The sequence below is a fragment of the Syngnathus floridae genome, chromosome 3, assembly GCF_059516105.1.
Source record: "Syngnathus floridae isolate MCC-2025c chromosome 3, RoL_Sflo_1.0, whole genome shotgun sequence".
NCBI lineage: Eukaryota > Metazoa > Chordata > Actinopteri > Syngnathiformes > Syngnathidae > Syngnathus > Syngnathus floridae.
The window spans coordinates 12,493,977-12,511,347 of NC_142415.1; the positions used below are offsets into that span (position 1 = coordinate 12,493,977).

General features: G+C 41.0%; 1 protein-coding gene across 3 annotated transcripts in view; it reads right to left on the bottom strand.

Annotated features, from left to right (window-relative positions):
- The window catches only part of zfhx3b (zinc finger homeobox 3b), a 292,407-nt gene that overhangs the window by 137,013 nt on the left and 138,023 nt on the right, over positions 1 to 17,371 (bottom strand). For 2 of the 3 annotated variants that reach the window (XM_088370365.1, XM_088370366.1), the window contains exon 6: positions 3,834 to 4,206. The gene's annotated coding sequence lies outside the window, so the exon portion shown is untranslated. The remainder of the gene's footprint in view (positions 1 to 3,833; positions 4,207 to 17,371) is intronic. The other variant, XM_088370361.1, reaches the window with a different exon arrangement.

Genomic DNA, 17,371 nt, shown 5'->3' on the forward strand with positions numbered 1-17,371 from the left:
CTTGCACATTACAGGAAAAAATGCAAATCTTTTCAAGCTAACAACCAATGACCCTGGTCGAGTGGTAGAAATTCAATTCAAGTAACCTGTACAGTTTTGCTTGTGTCTAACAGGAGCACAAGTGTTTTGGGGTTATCAAAACACACCTCGGTGGTAGCAAGCCTGCCTTCTAGGTTCCTTTCTGCTCGGCTTCACAGTGTCAACACGCATTCACAAATGTGTGACGGACAGACATTAAGGGCAGCGCACGAGCACTTTTAATTCCGTCAGATGTGTGGCGTGGTGAATAATTTTGTGCCAACTACGCACAGTATCAACAAGCCGAGCCCCCATGTTGTTTTGATGTTCGTGCTGGCAAAAAGATAGCAACATGAAAAATTGTCTCTAAATTCCCGAAAAGGTCACACACATATACACACACACACACACACACCCGCACACACACACACACACATACGCACACACGCACGCGCACACACACACCCCTGGTCAAATGACAGTGATGTGATATTCTCCTGCAGAGCTCAGAGGATAAAACCAGGGACATGAGATCACACAAAACACATGACACTCAAAAATGTAACTACTGTCTTGTCTTGGATGCTTATAATTAATAGCACAACTAGTACTATATGTAAGCTATGTCTCAATATACCTTGTTTCAAAATTGATTTGCTTGATGTAATCTTTTTAAAATGTTATGCAAACAGTCGCCAGTATTATAACTCAATCCCTTTCTTGATAGTATATTTAAATAGATTTAAATAATTCAACAGTTTGTGCATGATTATTTAATTGTAGCTTGTTTTCATAGCTTGTTTGACCACCATATGCAGAATAATATAGACGTGTAGACACACATAAAATAGTTTCCCAACTACTGTGTGACTAAGTGACTCAGTAAGCTGCTGTAGTAAAACCATTTTTTTGTAGAAACTACTCAAATATATGCCTGCGACTGTGCGGATGGTTATTTCTTCTGTCTACGTTTATTTTGCTGCTTTGTTTGTGTTCAAATATCCGTTTAAATGTTAAAACACAGCCACACAGATGTTTTTTGTTAGCAACTAATGACATTTATGTGGTTACATTAAATGAACAGACTTAAAGGCAAAGTTATGTGCTTTTATATATATATCTATATATCTATATATCTATATATATATATTTAACAGAACCCTAACTGCTGTTATGTTCATAACTGAGCAATATTGCAGCAAAGCTTATCCTATTGCTCAGTGAATATAAGGTGATACACAATAATGAATAAATAGGTGTGAAGTGAAACTGTCAGTCTGTCATGCATTTGTACATTTTAGAAAAGCATGAACAAAGACTCATAACCTGTCTTTTTCTTTCTGAATATATATATGTAGTATATACACACACACACACACTATCTTTTATGCATTTGGCTATGCAAAAATACATCTCTTCGAGAAGAAAGATGGAGGTGGAGGCTTGGGTCACAGGAAACGGGTTTTACCGTGGTCTGTTTAGAATTGTAAATGTATCGCATAGGCCATGCTGTCAAATTATATATATCTTTCATGTATGAAATCATGCATGTCTTTTCCTCTAAAAGGGGGAGGGCCGCCACAAAGGGAGCGAGCCCTCACGCAGGAGAACAGTGTGCAGCCCTCATGAAAAATAAGCAAGTGTCGAAGCCATGGGCGAGGTGCGCGGCTCCATCAGCACATAGGCTAGGGGGGAGACACACACGCACGCGCAAGCGCACGCACGCACGCACGCACACACACACAGACAAACACACATGCACTCGACACAGATAAACACACACAGACACACACTTGAGCTCACAGAGGAGCGTTCTCTGCTCCAAACTCCTGGTTTATAACCACTGCCCTGTCGTGAATCAGCTGACCCCAAATGAGACTTCTAAGAAAATAAATACCCAAGATAATGTTGATAATTACCTCCAAAATAACTACTATTCTGCATTCAAGGATTTCAAGCATCTTATTTTTTGCCTCATCAAAATGTCTTGTCTGAAGACGCACAGCAAGATAGAGCAACCGCTTTATATTCTTTAATACCACCACTCATATCAGCTATCCAAATTTCGTTAAATTGACTTTGAGCTTCACAGAGCACAAAGGAATAAAGTTTAATTTCATAGTGAATAGATAAATCAAGTCAAGTTGTTACCTGAGAACAAACAACAATCACAACTTCATTTTAAAAAGTAGAACATTTCAATATCTCATACTATAGTTCAGATCACCTGCAACATTTGAGTCATTTAAGTGAATATGTGCTGCCAACGTATGCAACAACTTGAAAATCAGGCAATAAAAGTCAACATGTGAAACCAAGTTAAATAAAAATGACTGGTCACCCGGAATGGAAATACTTCACACAATGGAAATATTTTACAGCTACGTGCGATGAAGCCCATAACAATCGCAATGGCTAACTTGGATTTTGCCAAAGTCAAGCCAATGTACATATTATCTTTGTTTAAACCAGTGCTTTATTGTCATTATTTATTATTATCTATTATTTTCTGTTATGCCCCCCCCATGCAAGAAGAGAATATTTTAGACACACCCTCCTCGGTGACTATAAATAGTATAAATTGTATATAAAACTGTAATAAGAATACCTCTGCATAATATTGTATTCTAATTAACATGTCCCCTGGCATCGGACTGCGGCCCCCAAAATAATAAGGGGTCCTATTAAGTGCAGTGTGAAAAGGCCTTTACCCCTTTTTCCTGAATATTTATGCTGTTTTATCCTTGTACTTTGAATTACCGCTTCTCTTAGCCAGGACACTCGTGCAAAATATTGTTTTTCTTCTGGTTGAATACACAGTGGATATAAAAAGTCTACACACCCTAGTTCAAAAGCTGAATTTGTGTGTTATAAAAATGAGACCGAGATATCCTTCCAAAGGTTTTTCACAAAACCTTAAGGCTTATGTTAGGAAACAAATATTGTCAGGAAGAGCCTACTAGAACAACTGAATTGTATTTGAGGTTATTCAGAAGCACTTAAAATGGTGGCGAATGTGCACTGGCCCTTATTTACTTTAATTCTCAACACAGCCACATGCTCATCTATAAATGTATGTGTATACACTTGTACAGCTTATATTTCCCCTCATAAGCAGATTTATTTGGGGGATTTTAATTGATTTGTACTGTCACCAGTCACATTAATGATGGAGACAAGTTTTTTTTTTTTAATCACAAAAACCTGTCATTTAAACAGGTATGATGTAGAGTTTTTTTTTATATACACTGTAGGTAAAATAGACTGCAGGGCTATACCACTGCAAACTACAGCTGCATAGACAAACACATTGTTGAATAAATTCACCTGACAGTGCCAGTCAATGTCAGTTATCACACCGAATGATTACATATGTGATGGCAGAATTTTCAATACATCTCTTGGACCGGATCTCATTAGGTTGTTCGGGTGATGTGTGTTGCTGTGAATCTATGATATGTATTTCAATCATCCGACAACGTAACACCGACAAGACCTGTGAGTGCGTGTACCAGCTTGTAGCCCATGCGGCGTTTGATAAGCAGACACTGTAAGGGTCCAGTACAGAACCCAGGGAGATGCTCTATTAGCCAAACAATGTCCACATATTGAAAGTCTAGTATCCAAAAGGAACAAAGAACTGAGCAGAAGATGAAAGCGAGACATTTATCAGCCAGTAGTGTGTATGTGAACACAGAAGGGGAGCTAACAATGAGGAGGACCGAAAGTGGGGATAAATGTTTTCAAAGCCCAGCAGACGACGATAAAGGGCTCAGGCTTTGGACAGCAGGGAGAGGGGATGGTCATCGCCTTACCTGATGGAGTTTTTGGTCTCACTTCCTCCCACGCCGACTCCTCTCTGGCAGCGCCGTCTTTTCAAGTGTCTGTTTGAAGCCAGCGGGCAGAAAGGTCACGTTCTCCTGGTCACAGTAGGCTCGTCCAAACAACGGTGGACAAGGCGGGATGGCCGGCAGCTATTGCCGCTGTCCTCGCTTCTGTCTTTGTTGTGTAGTAAAAATAAAAATAAAAATAGTCGAAAGGTAAAGCTATTAATTTGGTGCCTGGGCACCTGAAAACATTTTGGTGATGTACTCCTAGAATTCCAGGTATTTCCAGAGTTTTCCAAAGCTATACTGGGATTTTAGGGACTCCCGAGTCCGAGAAGAGTAAATCAGGCTGAAGCATCACCTGCAATGAGAGACCAAATTTTAAGTTTAATATGCAATTCAATCCAGTGTTGTCAAGAGAGACATTTCTGTAAAAGAGCTAATCAGCTGTTCCTAAGACTAGAAAATGAAGCTCTATTCATTTGTAAGCAACTACAGGAAGACGGATTCTTGTGATTATATTTAATTTCTCTCCTCATACCGCCGTCGACTTTGAAAAGGAGAAATGACAAATATTTCCGGCGAAACTTAATTTTCTCGTAAGCAGAGCAAGACATATTCCTGTAATAGCATACATAATTGCCTGCTCTGCACAGGATCTCTCGCACATGACAACAAAGTCTCAGAGACAATACGTATTTATTCTGCTGTCAATTCCAGTGGAGGGAAAAAAAAAATGCTTAAAAAAAGACTTTGAATTTCACATTGGGCCCGGTTTGTGAAGCCGGGTAAATATGCTTGTCATGTGTTCCAATAGTTCCTCAGCAACAGAGATTTAGTGGGGGGAATACAGGAGGGAGAGGCACACACTTTGTGATAAGTGAATCGGTCTTTTGAAGTCACTTCCATTTGGAAACATTGCGTGATTATTTTTACCTCTGTGGTTGCGACTCAAGTTAAAACCCTCGTTTAATTGTTCCCAAGAGTTCTTATTGTGTCGCTGATAAGGAGCTCAGGGAGCAGCGTTTAAAATTGCGTCAAAAATAACTTGACTTTGTGCTCATTGGCCACAGGTCTGAAAGAGTGACAAAGAAAGACTCGACTTGGCTTCTCCGATTGTAATGTGCACTCAGCCTTTCTTAATGCTCTTTGTTTGAATATCAATTCAAACAATGACCCCCGAGCCATCATAAATAAAGACGGCACAGTGCATTAGTAGTTGATCAATAGAAAAAAATTTTTTTACGAGGGTTTCGTCAGCAGTTTGCGGCTGACAAAGTATCAACAATAATTTGTCGCCTGCCTCCCTTTCGCAATGCCGCCACTTCAAGGTTGGTCAATGCAACCTGTAGAAGCATGTTTGTCGGATCAATAGCCCACCCACAGCAGCGCCGCGGGCCATCCCTGACCCGGCCCATTGATTAGGCCTCGCTCAGCTGCCAATGGCAATGTGCTGCATGTGACACCAAGCTAAGGCAGGAGCAGCGAGGAAGGGGGATGCTGGATTGCCAGTGGCAGCCCCACAGCACACCACAGATAAAAGTCAATTCCACTTAAGCAAATCATTGACAACTAAATAGTTAGCGCGCGGAAGAATTCGGAGAGTCTCTGACGGCGGCGGCTGGATGGCTTTGGGGATTTCCGTAAATATGACCCCGTGTCAATGGGACATGAGCGCTACTTCAATTTGTGCAGGTAGCATGACCCCAGCCTCTGTGTTTAGTTCATTTAGACAGCTCGCTGTCAACATATATGCATATGTACACCTGTCGAAACGCGAAGCTGCAGTACATGATGAGATCCAATACAACAGCTGTAATCAAATGAAATAAGGCTCCGTTTTTATAGGCAAGGACATACGAGATGGATTTGTTTAACAAAGAAAAAACATTGTATACTGAGAACCGGTAAGACCATTTGGCCTCCCTATATCTAAATAAGCAATCAATAGACAGTCAACCACCCACATTCATTCTTGCTTTCATCATCCGAACCACTTATCCTCACGAGGGACGCGGGCATGCTGGAGCCAATCCCAATTTGAAGTGGCCCACATTTAGCATATTAAATTTTTAGATTTTTTGTAATAATCTTCTTGACATATAGGAGTCAAAGAAGTGCATTGAATCAAGTTGAGGAGTTTCATTTAGACATAAGTAGTGCTTTGCCATAAAACTAGAGGCACTAGTTACATCAGTTTTAAATCATCATTATTTGGTTGTACAATCTTTTTGAGACAGGTTTTGTTTGGCTTGATAATGGTGCTCTCGCCATTGGGTTATTGATTTAAATGAAGTACTGTACGGCTTTTGGCGAGAATGATATGAGGGGATATGAATATGGAGAGGGTGAACACAGGTAATCGCTTCAGCATGCACATGCAGTCCCATTGAAGTTGTCACACCCCTTTTGATCCATCTTGCTCACAGCCATTAGCGCTCCATATTAGAGTAGTTTACGTGTCACTTTACTGCTCCTTTCACTTGTGAATGTTATTCGGTGGCCGCGACCTCTTTGTGCATTCTCCTCCTATCTAAGGCTCCATATCTCTTGTGGTAATTGCTGAGTGACAGAAAGGCACTAGTGACCACTTCATTATGGAGACAAGCAGGCTGACTGGACGCTGGCCTATTGGCTTTAGGTCACGGTGGCCACACTGACTTTATCTGCCCGGGTTGTCGGAGGTCAGTCCCCCAGAATCTATAAGGAACCCTCCTGGATGCGGAGTGGTTGGTGTACAGGAGGATCTCCTGACCCTGGATGGCTGCTTATATCCACTATTGATTGCACTTTGTCTCCTTCAGTGGAGGGAGGAGTCACATCTCAACATTAGCCTCACAACTTGCATGTTTTGGCAGCAAGTTATATAAGAGCATTGATTTAGTGACTTAGTGGTGAGGTATGAATTTGTTTGATGCACCATCACACTGCACAGACAATTTCTCATTATGAATTTTAATGGCTGGGCTGATTAAACATTCTGATAAATAAAGATATATATGTACAGTCATAATTCTACTTTAACTGGCAAAGATGAATAAAAGCAGACTTTGAGCTGTTTTACAGTACTCGGCTATGAAAAGTGAAGATTATTTACAAGAGATTACTCTTAAGATGAAACATTACTGTGGCCACTTGAGATATGAGTGATCCAACTTTTTTTTTCCAGATACAAGCTGTCATTGAGCTGATTTTTGTTTGCTGTGACGATAGCAAGAATTAACAGCACCGTTTGCTGGCAGTGAACTCAATAAAAAGCATCATGTGAAGTGTCCATTCAATTGAAGTATTTCATGTAATTATGTTCCCACTGTATTCATTTGTGATGTGTACCTTTGTGACATTCTTTCAAATGCATGAACATGCTATGCTGTCCAAAGGATAACACTCATTTGTGTGAATACAAACTAGATGGAGTCTATCTACTGATCCTGGAGGCTCACTTTCCTAAATAAACTTCCTCATGAGTGGAATACAAGGCCCTAAATTCTCATGAGAAAACTTCGACATGGATGCTGCTCAGTACTCTCTCAAGAATGTCACCAGCTCTTTCATGGAAAATGAAGGAATCCAGTCGCTCATGTTTACCATCGTTAGCGTCGCCATATGGATAGAGGTGTGTGTAATTGTTTGTGCGAAACTAAATGTCTACCCACGTTGCGTTCGCCCCAGCTTGTGTCTGCGCGCGACCATTTATGTACACACTAAAGCATCCACGATGCTCGTTAGATCTTGTCTCTCGGCAGCTACGTGGCAGCATTCGTATTAAATCACCACAATGGCAGATGAGCTCCGGCACTAGAGAGACAAGCATCTATTTGAAAGTCCCCTTTATTACACTTTGTTCCTTTTAATAATAATAAAAAAAAAAGTACGGGAAAAGATAACCCGGTTTTAAGGATTTCAGATAAACAGCAACGATTGCATCTTTAAATAATAGATGACCCCCGCCTGTTACGGACGGGAATATAACTGAAAATAATTGAAGACAACAATGTCCTATAAGAGCACTACTCCAGTACTGCTGATTCGGAATGTGTTACAACTTCAAACAGTCAGTCATAAACTATGGATAATCTGTACAAGAAAGGCAAGGCGCCTGTTTACAACTTCCGTCTAATTAAGGCTACAGGATGAGTTCTACCTTTCTTCAAGTTGATGTGTGGTTGCTCGATATACCGGGTGGGTGGGGGTGTCTTGTACCAATGGCAAATTAGAGTTGGGAAACAAAATGAAACAAACAATAACACTCTAATATGAACTGCAGTCAAAGGGATAAATATTTAACTATCTGTCTACATTTGACACACTTTAGGTGGAGAACAAATAGATCCTGAACAACACAATGCCAAACTTGGAATAGTAAGTCCTTTGACCACATTGGTATTTAGAATTCTGCTTGTACTGTGATTGCAATCCGTCCTCATTATTTTGGGGAGTCAACGTTTCTGCGTTAATTCCGTCTCTAAAGGAATGACACCGATCTAGCGCCAATCAAAACAAATCATGATGTTACAACAACAAAAACATTGGCCTCATCTGGGAGATGTATGAATGTGGGGAAGAATTATTGAGTTGTGGGAGAATCATTGTTGCTGAGTGCAAGTGAATTTTTTCTACTGAGTAACTTTAACAATAAAGTTGTGTATGGTACACAAATTATTTGGTGTTACGGCAAGAAAGTTACCTAAAAAAGTGATCAGTACAGTATCAATTTGTTTCCTTTGCAGTTTTCTTGCACTTTGTGTCACACAATTTCATTTGCCATAGCTATAAGATGATGTGCTTACACATCCTGAAGCTAAAAAAGGTTAAAACATATATTCGAATTAATCCAAACGTGTTGACTGCAATGGATTGACAACATTTCCATTTGTTTCAGAGAGGAAAGTTGTTTTGAGACACAAGTAATTTGATTTACTACACTGGACACGCAACAAATTTTTATAAAACTGTACATGCATCCTAATTTTGTGATTTGAAAGATTAGTTTTGCCAGTTTGCTTCACAGTTCCATGACTGCGTAGATGCTCTTTCTGTATTTTGTGTGCAAAGCCAAGTAGGAGGAGGTGGGATAAAGCCGTATTTGATGATTAATCACTGGACATAATAAAGCTTCTCACCATGAGTCCAGAGTCCAGCTGATTCTATGATACGATCGGAGGCGATTAGAAAGAAAAAAATAATCATTCCTTACAGTGCATCGGTAGCGCAGTCTAATGATGTCTTCTGATTGGACTGTGTGGAGAAGATAATAAAGGACCTTCTTCAGAATGGACTCTGAGATTATTTCTTTGCTTAACTTTTATGAAACAGGGCAATGAGCCTGGATGCTGCCGATTTGAGGATTAAGATAAGATGACCTTTCACATTATGTCGCCATGTATAAAAGATGAAGTTTACAGTCCCTCATCACATTAGACCTTATCAATGGTTCGAGCCTCTGTGACATCCCTTTGAACATCACAATGGGTTTTTTTCAAGCTGAAATACAACAGGCCTTTACCCCCCAGTGTGGGATTATTGTTCCAGAGCGTGTATGTGTATGTCGTACACCACGAGCGAGGAGAGGCACACTTGCTTTGTTTGGACAATGCTATATTGCTAATCCATTGTATTAAAGAAATAAATCAAAAATATGCCAAACCAAAGCTTTCCTAGTGATCATGTGAGTAATATCATAATGAAAAGGTAGATTATGATGGATGAGCATTTTATTAAACAGCAGAAGTTGTAGTGTACAATCAGATGATCTGCCCCCCCACCCCTCAAATGAAACATATGGCTTAGTATTGAACAACAGCAGGGTAGGTTAGTCAACTCTGCAGACTGTCTGAAAAAGTCAAATAAATAAATAACAACAAAATAAATCAATCTTAACAGTCGTCTTACAAAAGAGTAAATAAAAATAACCGTCAAATGGAAGGCAAAGTGTTTCAAATGCAAACCAGCATGTTTGTTGGATCAAGTTCAAGATGTGCTGTTAAAGCTGAAGGGGTAGCTGTCACTTACACATCCCGTCACTTGTTTCAGTGTCAAAGCCAGTGAAACTATATTTGAAACCAGTCAAGCGATCTCACCTCAGTGGCACATCTTTTTTGTTTGGCGCTAGAACAAAACTCAATTTTGGGTGCTCGTAAAGAGAAGCTCTTGAATTGGAACCGGCCTGAAAGCTAGTCAGTGCTTTACAGACATCAGACAACCAAACGGCCACCATCGCCCTGCTCCTTTGATACAGGAGTTATTGTTTACCCCTATAACTTACAGCTCGGCTCTGCGGGGACTTATTTTTATAACCCTCATTATTTTGTGTCATAAATATTCAAATCCAGATCAGAAAACCTCGAGCTTAGCGAGGAGAATAGCCAAAAACAACATGCGGCTTTTCAGCTTCCCCCAGCTCTCAGTCTCTATAGAAAATCATTAAGAAGATGAATAAAGAAATCAGACAGAATGCTGAGACGAGCGCATACGAGGCCTGCTAAAAAGCACTCATGTGAAAGAGTCGGGATGGAAATTTTTGGCCAAGGAGCCTGGTTTCTTTTGTTCTTTATTTATTTGAGCGTTTCGTCACGTTCTGCATTTCCTCCTTTTAGACAGTGAATTAATATTTGCGCTCGGAATATTAATCCTGATTCAGTTGCGGATTAGTTTTCTATTGTCCCCTCGGCGCTGAGCCATAAATAAAGGCGCTGACATGGAGAGGAAATCTATACCTCCCTGGCCTGCAAACAAAGACCTCTGCACCCCGAGATAACACATGTCCCCGCAACACGGACGCCCCCCTTCCGTCGCCCACATGCCGGATCCCCCTCTCCCGTCACCCCCGCTTCCCCCTTCCGCTCATCATCCTCTCTCTCCTTCAGAAAAAACTTTGCCATGGTAGATTTGCAAGGCAATTGTGCCCTTAAAGCGTGCCTCTTCCTCAGCTTATACCATGCATTTTCCAGAGTTTATCAAAGAATACAATGGGGTTATGCTTTCTCCATTATTCTCCGGGCAAGAACAGTAATTCAACTGCGGCGCTAGTAGCGAGGCAGCCATGATGTCTCACTACGGAACACAGAGAGCGAGAGAGAAACGCAATGCATTACTTTGTTGACCTTTCCTGTTCCCATAGTTTACAAACAGCTGTGAAGCTCATTCCTCTGGGCTCTTTGTACATCAGAGGCTGGGAGTGATGGAGGCACGCCAGGCTTAAATGAAGGGCTTTTTCAAGCTCGCCTCCATCGTGGTTGACAAACACAACCTAACAAACGTGCGTCCGCTTTATCTCCGCCGCCAAAGCCATTGCGGGCGTGCGGGAAGAAATACACAGCAAACAGATAGCATGACATCCTTTCATGTAAGTATATATTGTAACAGACAATCTGTTCAACAACAGAAGAAGAAATCTAAACATATCCACGCATCAGCATCGCCACCCACACGCAGAAATAAGGTGCATTTGCTCACTCGGGGGATCTAAAACTAAATTGCACGCGTCTCTCAAGGATGGAAGAAACGGTATCACAAAAGTTGGCACAGCACCCATCCAATCTTTGCCACCATGTCATCAGTTTACAGCTTGTAAAAGTAAATTTACTGTCCCCTCAAGGTAACAACGGGCAGCCATTAATGTATGGACCACAAAAGTGAGTCCACCTCTAAGTGAAACTATCCAAACTGGGCCCCAACGTCATGCCTCAAGGTGTCAGGTGCAAATGGGGACCATGTGCGTTAAATTTCATGTGACTCATACTGGTCACTGCAAATTTAATTTGGAACCTCATGGCAAATAACTTTTTGAGGATCTTAAAATAAAATAAATACTGTAATTGTCATTTTTGGGAAAGCAAAAGAGAACACTGATTAATGTGCAATGTGCAAAGATTGGGTTTACTCACACAATGTGCGTTAAGTTCAATGGCAGGTCAGTATTTGGACAAAAAGGTGGAGAAGCCACATTGGACCAGGGAAGATGATAACAGGAGAAAAAGGACCAAGAAATATTGATCATAGAGGCAAAAGAAAGCTGTGTCAAGGTGCAACTCTTAAAAGCACTACAAAACTATATTTGGGTTTATTCAGAAATGAACTTGATGCATATTGAACTTGATCCAATAGGCATAACATGCATGCACTTCAACCAGCTGCAATATTACTTTCTATGTTCCAGTTATTATGTCCCAATTTCAAGATGATCTAATGTGTTCTTCATGCCCTTGCGTCATCCGTCTACATAATTTCATTGAATTATATTAAACAGTTTTACAAATTAAATAACTGTAATTCAATATCAAAACAAGAAGTCATCCTTTGTACTAGATTTAACGAATAACAGAATAAAACATTTGTTATTTGCAGTTTCTGGAAACTGTGACAACAGTGGCTTTGAAGGAAATAGTTGTTTGTTCAAAGGTTGAAGCAAATCTCGGAAGTGTACACTCAAATGATGCTTTTTCAAATCAACAACCAATAAGTTGTGGTTTCAGAAAATTCATTTTTTTGCCACACATATCCATTTTTGAACAGCTTGGACAATCCAAAGCCGGTTGGCTAAAAGTAAACGTGCAGTAAACAGTTGAAGCGAAGCATGTTGCAGACAAGAACAGGCAGCCACAACCATTGCATGTTTAATCAATCCAGTTGTGTCTGAGCGTCTGGGTGGGGAGTCGCTCACAGTCTGGAAGGGGTTAATGGGAAATCAATGAGGGGATGTGCTTATGAGCAGGACATGGGGAAGGAGGGACACTGGGGTGTGAGTGAGAGGAGGCAGAGAGGAGGGGGAGATAGTAACATTGTTTCCTGTGATAGCAGCACACTTCCCAGATGTTATCTGTCACTCAGAGGCCAACTCTGGTGACCAGATGTTTAGGCTCTGAGTGGTAGAATGGCTTATTGGTGGATCAATACAGGTCAAGTGCAAGGTGATATTTACCACTAGTCTGCAAACAGAACACACTGATGCAGGGGAAAGACAGAAATGTGTGAAATGAACTTGGGGCCTTATATGGAATACAACTGTGCACTCTTTAAAATCTCTTTACCTAAACTCTATAACTCCATTTTCAAAATCGATGTCATGTCAATTTATCATTATTATGATTATTATGATTATTATTATGATTATCATGATGATTATTATTATGATTATCATTATTATTATTATCAATTTTACTGTATAAATCACAAGTTAGTTGAGTCACCTGCCACTATATGGCACTTTCATTGCAAGGTTGCGCTCATAAGTATGAGCACAAAATTGTGAGAGGAACAGCTAAATGTACAAAATTTAAAAGAGCAAGAGAAAAAAAATAAAATTAGGCCTTTGCTCTGTTGGCCTGATTTGTTTTCTCATAGATAGGGATCATAATATGGCTGCAATATCTCCTTTGTGTACATCCATAGCTGGCAACAAAGGGCAATGCTGATTTGAAAGGAAAGGTAAAAGAAATGCAGCAAAAAGCAGCCCGAGCCGTCCTTCAAAGGCCCCGGGGGCCATGTGGGGAGATAGGCTGCTGCTTGGAAAGGGGGAACCCGGAGCACGTCCCAGTGCAGTCAAACTCTTTGTAGCTAGAGCAAGCTGAACTTGCCAGAGGCTTTCTGCTCGAACCCGTACCACTCAGACTGTTTGGGGAAATTACACCACCGAGCAACAATTAATCAAGTAAATGTTGAGTCGCTTTGATTTGGATTACATTAACATATGATCAACAATGCATTCATCAAGTACAAATAAACACCTCTGGTTAATAGCATACTTAACAGCATACATTTTCACACTGATATGATGCCAAACGATTGCTTTGGCAACAAAGTCTTACGTGCTCCTGGGACCATTGCATCTTTGCAATTAAAACAACAATATGGAGCTATTATACTGAAGTGTATTTGATTAACATTTAAAGTCATTTGGCGTGACGCTGGCTTTGATGAAAGGTGTCTGTGGTTTGTGAATGGTTTGCAACACAGATTTAATTTTGGTTCACTTCTGAGTTTGCACTGCTCTTACTGCTGAGGTAAAAGCTTCTAAACATTTTTATTAAAAAGAGAAAGGAGAAATCAGTGACACACACGTTGACATTCAGATAGATTTGGTGAGATGGAATGTTTCGGACTTTGCTTTACACAGTCGTGATTTTGTTGGCATAAACTGGGAAAGAAATCAACTTTCTTAAGTGAGCACATTTTTGTCTGTCGACAGATGAATGCTTACACTCAATTTGTATTTGCCAGGGAAGATTAAAACTGCAAAATAATTCCATAGTGCTGTTTCCTTTATTGAATGCTTGCTTCAACTTTGCATCAACCATTCCAACCAAAAGGCAAAAATATCACAAATTCATTTCTTTAACAACAGCAGACTGCATCTGACAGACTAAATAAAAACAGCACTAGTGAAGAGTGAGAAACACAATGCACGCAATTTGTGCAAAAGTGTCTCTAAAAGAAGCCGGCAAGTGGATTGTAGCAAATTGTTAGTTACCGCTATCATTTGCAGAGGGGTCGAATCAGCACTGCTTTTGTATTTTTACATTTTCACTTAAATGCATGTTCTGTTTTCCTCAGATAAAGTTGTGCTGTTTAAATAAAAGCATCCTTCCGCGCCTTACACTTTGTTCATTGGGGAACTTCATGCCCAGGGATTTTCTAAACACAATTCATCAAAGTGGAACAGCGCTCTTTTTTTTTTTTTTGCATTCCTAATCCTTTTTGCTGCAGATGAGAGATTTGCTGTTCAGACTCATTAAGATTAAAGCATTTTGCCAGAGTTATTTAAGAATGCAAAGTTCCATGTGAGTTCAGAACAGAGGAAAATCCTATCAACATGCTCGGTGCACTGGGGGCGGCTCTTAGCCTATATTCCTATATTTGGTGTCGGTGATTGAATGATAGCATGTGAAATAGTTTTTCACAATCCATTATGGCTCCAATCAGTTTGGTTTTCTCACTATCAGGAATGTCGGAGTGTGATTTCTCCTTTTGTCTACAATGTGTGAGATTAGATTTTTTTTTCTGCTGCTTATTCTTTTTTCGGGGGGGGGTTGAGGAGGACAAATTTGCTTCCTGTACTGTTGTTTGGCATAAACTGAAAGACAAATCAGTTTTCTTGAGGGCAGCGATACATCAAGCGTATAATGCTTACCTGCACGGATTCCAAGAAGGCATTTCACTTTCTAGTGTTACTCTGCCAGCACATCACGGTTGAGTGCTTGCAGTAAAATATTGAGTTGGCCAAGGTAGCAGTTGTGTATCTTTCAAAAGAAATGATGGTCCAAAATGATTAACATTATTTTTTCAGCCAACTGCTAAGATCCTCAGCTCCAGTCTCAGCACCTCTCTGAAACTTTCCAAGTGTCGCAATCTGGTTCCATTTTACAGCTGGCCTTGGGATTGTAACAGAGCTCCTTTCTCTCCCCTCTGAACCGCATATTTAATCCCTACGCTTATGTCAAACTTAATTACAGGACCTTGTACGAAAAAATAACAAGTGAGCCTTGTAGGAGTGGGCGAGAGGAAAGGAAAGTATTAAGAGAGTGAGAGAAAACGAGACCTAAAGAGAATGCTAAGAGGTGCGAGGGGGAGGAAAGGAACAACACAGACATTTAATCTGTTGACTCAGTATGTTAAATAGCCCAATACGAATCTTTGATGTTGTTTTTTTTTTTCTTTTTTCCTCCATGGAAACGACACTATAGGTATATAAGAAAAAAATCACTAAGTATTTGCTGAATCCATATTAATGGCCTTAAACGTGTACTAGGGCTGACATAGCACAGAGATGTCATATGTGCAACAAAAACCTCAGGAGGTGTCTTAAGCACCATCTTTTTCACTTACAAATCCGCCTGAAACCGCACGAGCCAAAAATAAATAGTCATTAAACCCTATTTGTGCCCGTAAAACTATTTACTCTGTCGGAGTGGAAAAGTCAGGAAGAGAGATGTTTAGTCTGTCAGTTTAAAACTATTATCTCCAACTCTGAAAACATCAGCCGAGTCTGTTGTGCACTGACAAGGGAAGACAGCACTCTGAAGAAGAAACCTTTGAAAAGTCAAAACCTGTTTTGGGGCAGGGGTGGGTATCACCAACACTTGACTGCAGTGCGCAAAAGCAGAGTTTGAAAATCCCTTATTCATACAATCTTCTTAAGACAAAACCGCATAAACGCTGTATACACTGAGTCTTTTAAAAAGGCAGATGGTGGGAAGCGAGAGCAAGAGTCAGACAAAACACATCCTAGGACCACCGTGGCCATACTTCGTTGCACTCGCCAAAACATTTTTCCCTTCCATGTTCTTCCGCCCACATCGACCACTCTTAGCCTCTTCTCCTTTTGGCCGGTCTGGAGGCTGAATCCTTCCCAGACTGGCCTTGAGTGGCCAAGGAGTGGACCACAGGAGGTTCCCATGCCACTGGTGCTGCAACTGGCGCGCCACCCGGAGGTATTTATAGCAGGCCAGCACCAAAGGGCAGCGAGAGAGGGCACGCTTGTTTTCCTTTCCGTTCCCTAGGCGCTCTCCCTGGCCTCACATGTGGGTGTTAAATATATACCCAAATACTGGGAGCAACATACGAGGCTTTGGGTTCCTTGAAAACAGAAGTTAGTTGAGGGTGAACAGGGAGCGAAGATGGTGTCTGGACCAGGAACCATTCAAACTCGACTTGTTATTGTGAGGAGGTGAAGGAAGGGCAAAGTCCAGCCAAAAGAGGAGGTGGTGCAGCAGCCAGCCCTGTTGTTGTCTTCGCCAACATCAAATAATATCCGGATCCAAAAACTCGCCTGACTGTCTCCATGTGCTTCTGTCTTTACGCTCTGTGATTAAGCTTTCTCTCTCCAACTCTTTGCACGAGAATCCCAGAGTGGCTTTATTACTATGATGAAACCAGACCCTATAAATACGGAGCACTGTGATGAATATAACAGCAATTATGGGATATGCGATAATTAGATCAGGACAGAAAGAAAGACTCACTGAAGTTGGCACTGTGTTTTTTTTTTTTTGTATTTGGGAATTCCTTTCAACCTTGAGTCTTAATGTATGAAGAATTACAGAGGCAACAGTGGTGTGGTAATCATGAGGGTCTCCACAGAGGCCTCGTGGGACGCCATCAGTGATTCTCTACACTTCTCAGCTCCGTCTCGTGTCTAGTATTTTAACCATGCCTGCCCGACAAACAATTAATAAGCTGACCCTCAAAAATGAACAGGCAGGGATGTGGGGTGCTCCCAAATGGGCCCATCAAGCAGCTTGCTTCATCAGCTTTTAACCTCGTCAGACTCGCTCAAGTCTTTTCGCTTCACTGTACGGGGGCCTTCCCGCTGCATGATTGCGTCAGAAAGATTCCATAGCCACAGCCTCTGTTTTTTCATACTTGTGGGAAAATCACAGTTCATGTTTCCTTGGATGCTTCACACATTCCTCACCCTGTCTTCACATTGCAAGGCCCCTGAGACTGGGTAGGGCCAAAAGCACTCAGAGGGAGGTGCTTGGCAGATGAGAGGCGGGGCCAAATGAAAAATAAGAACCTTTTTTTTTCCC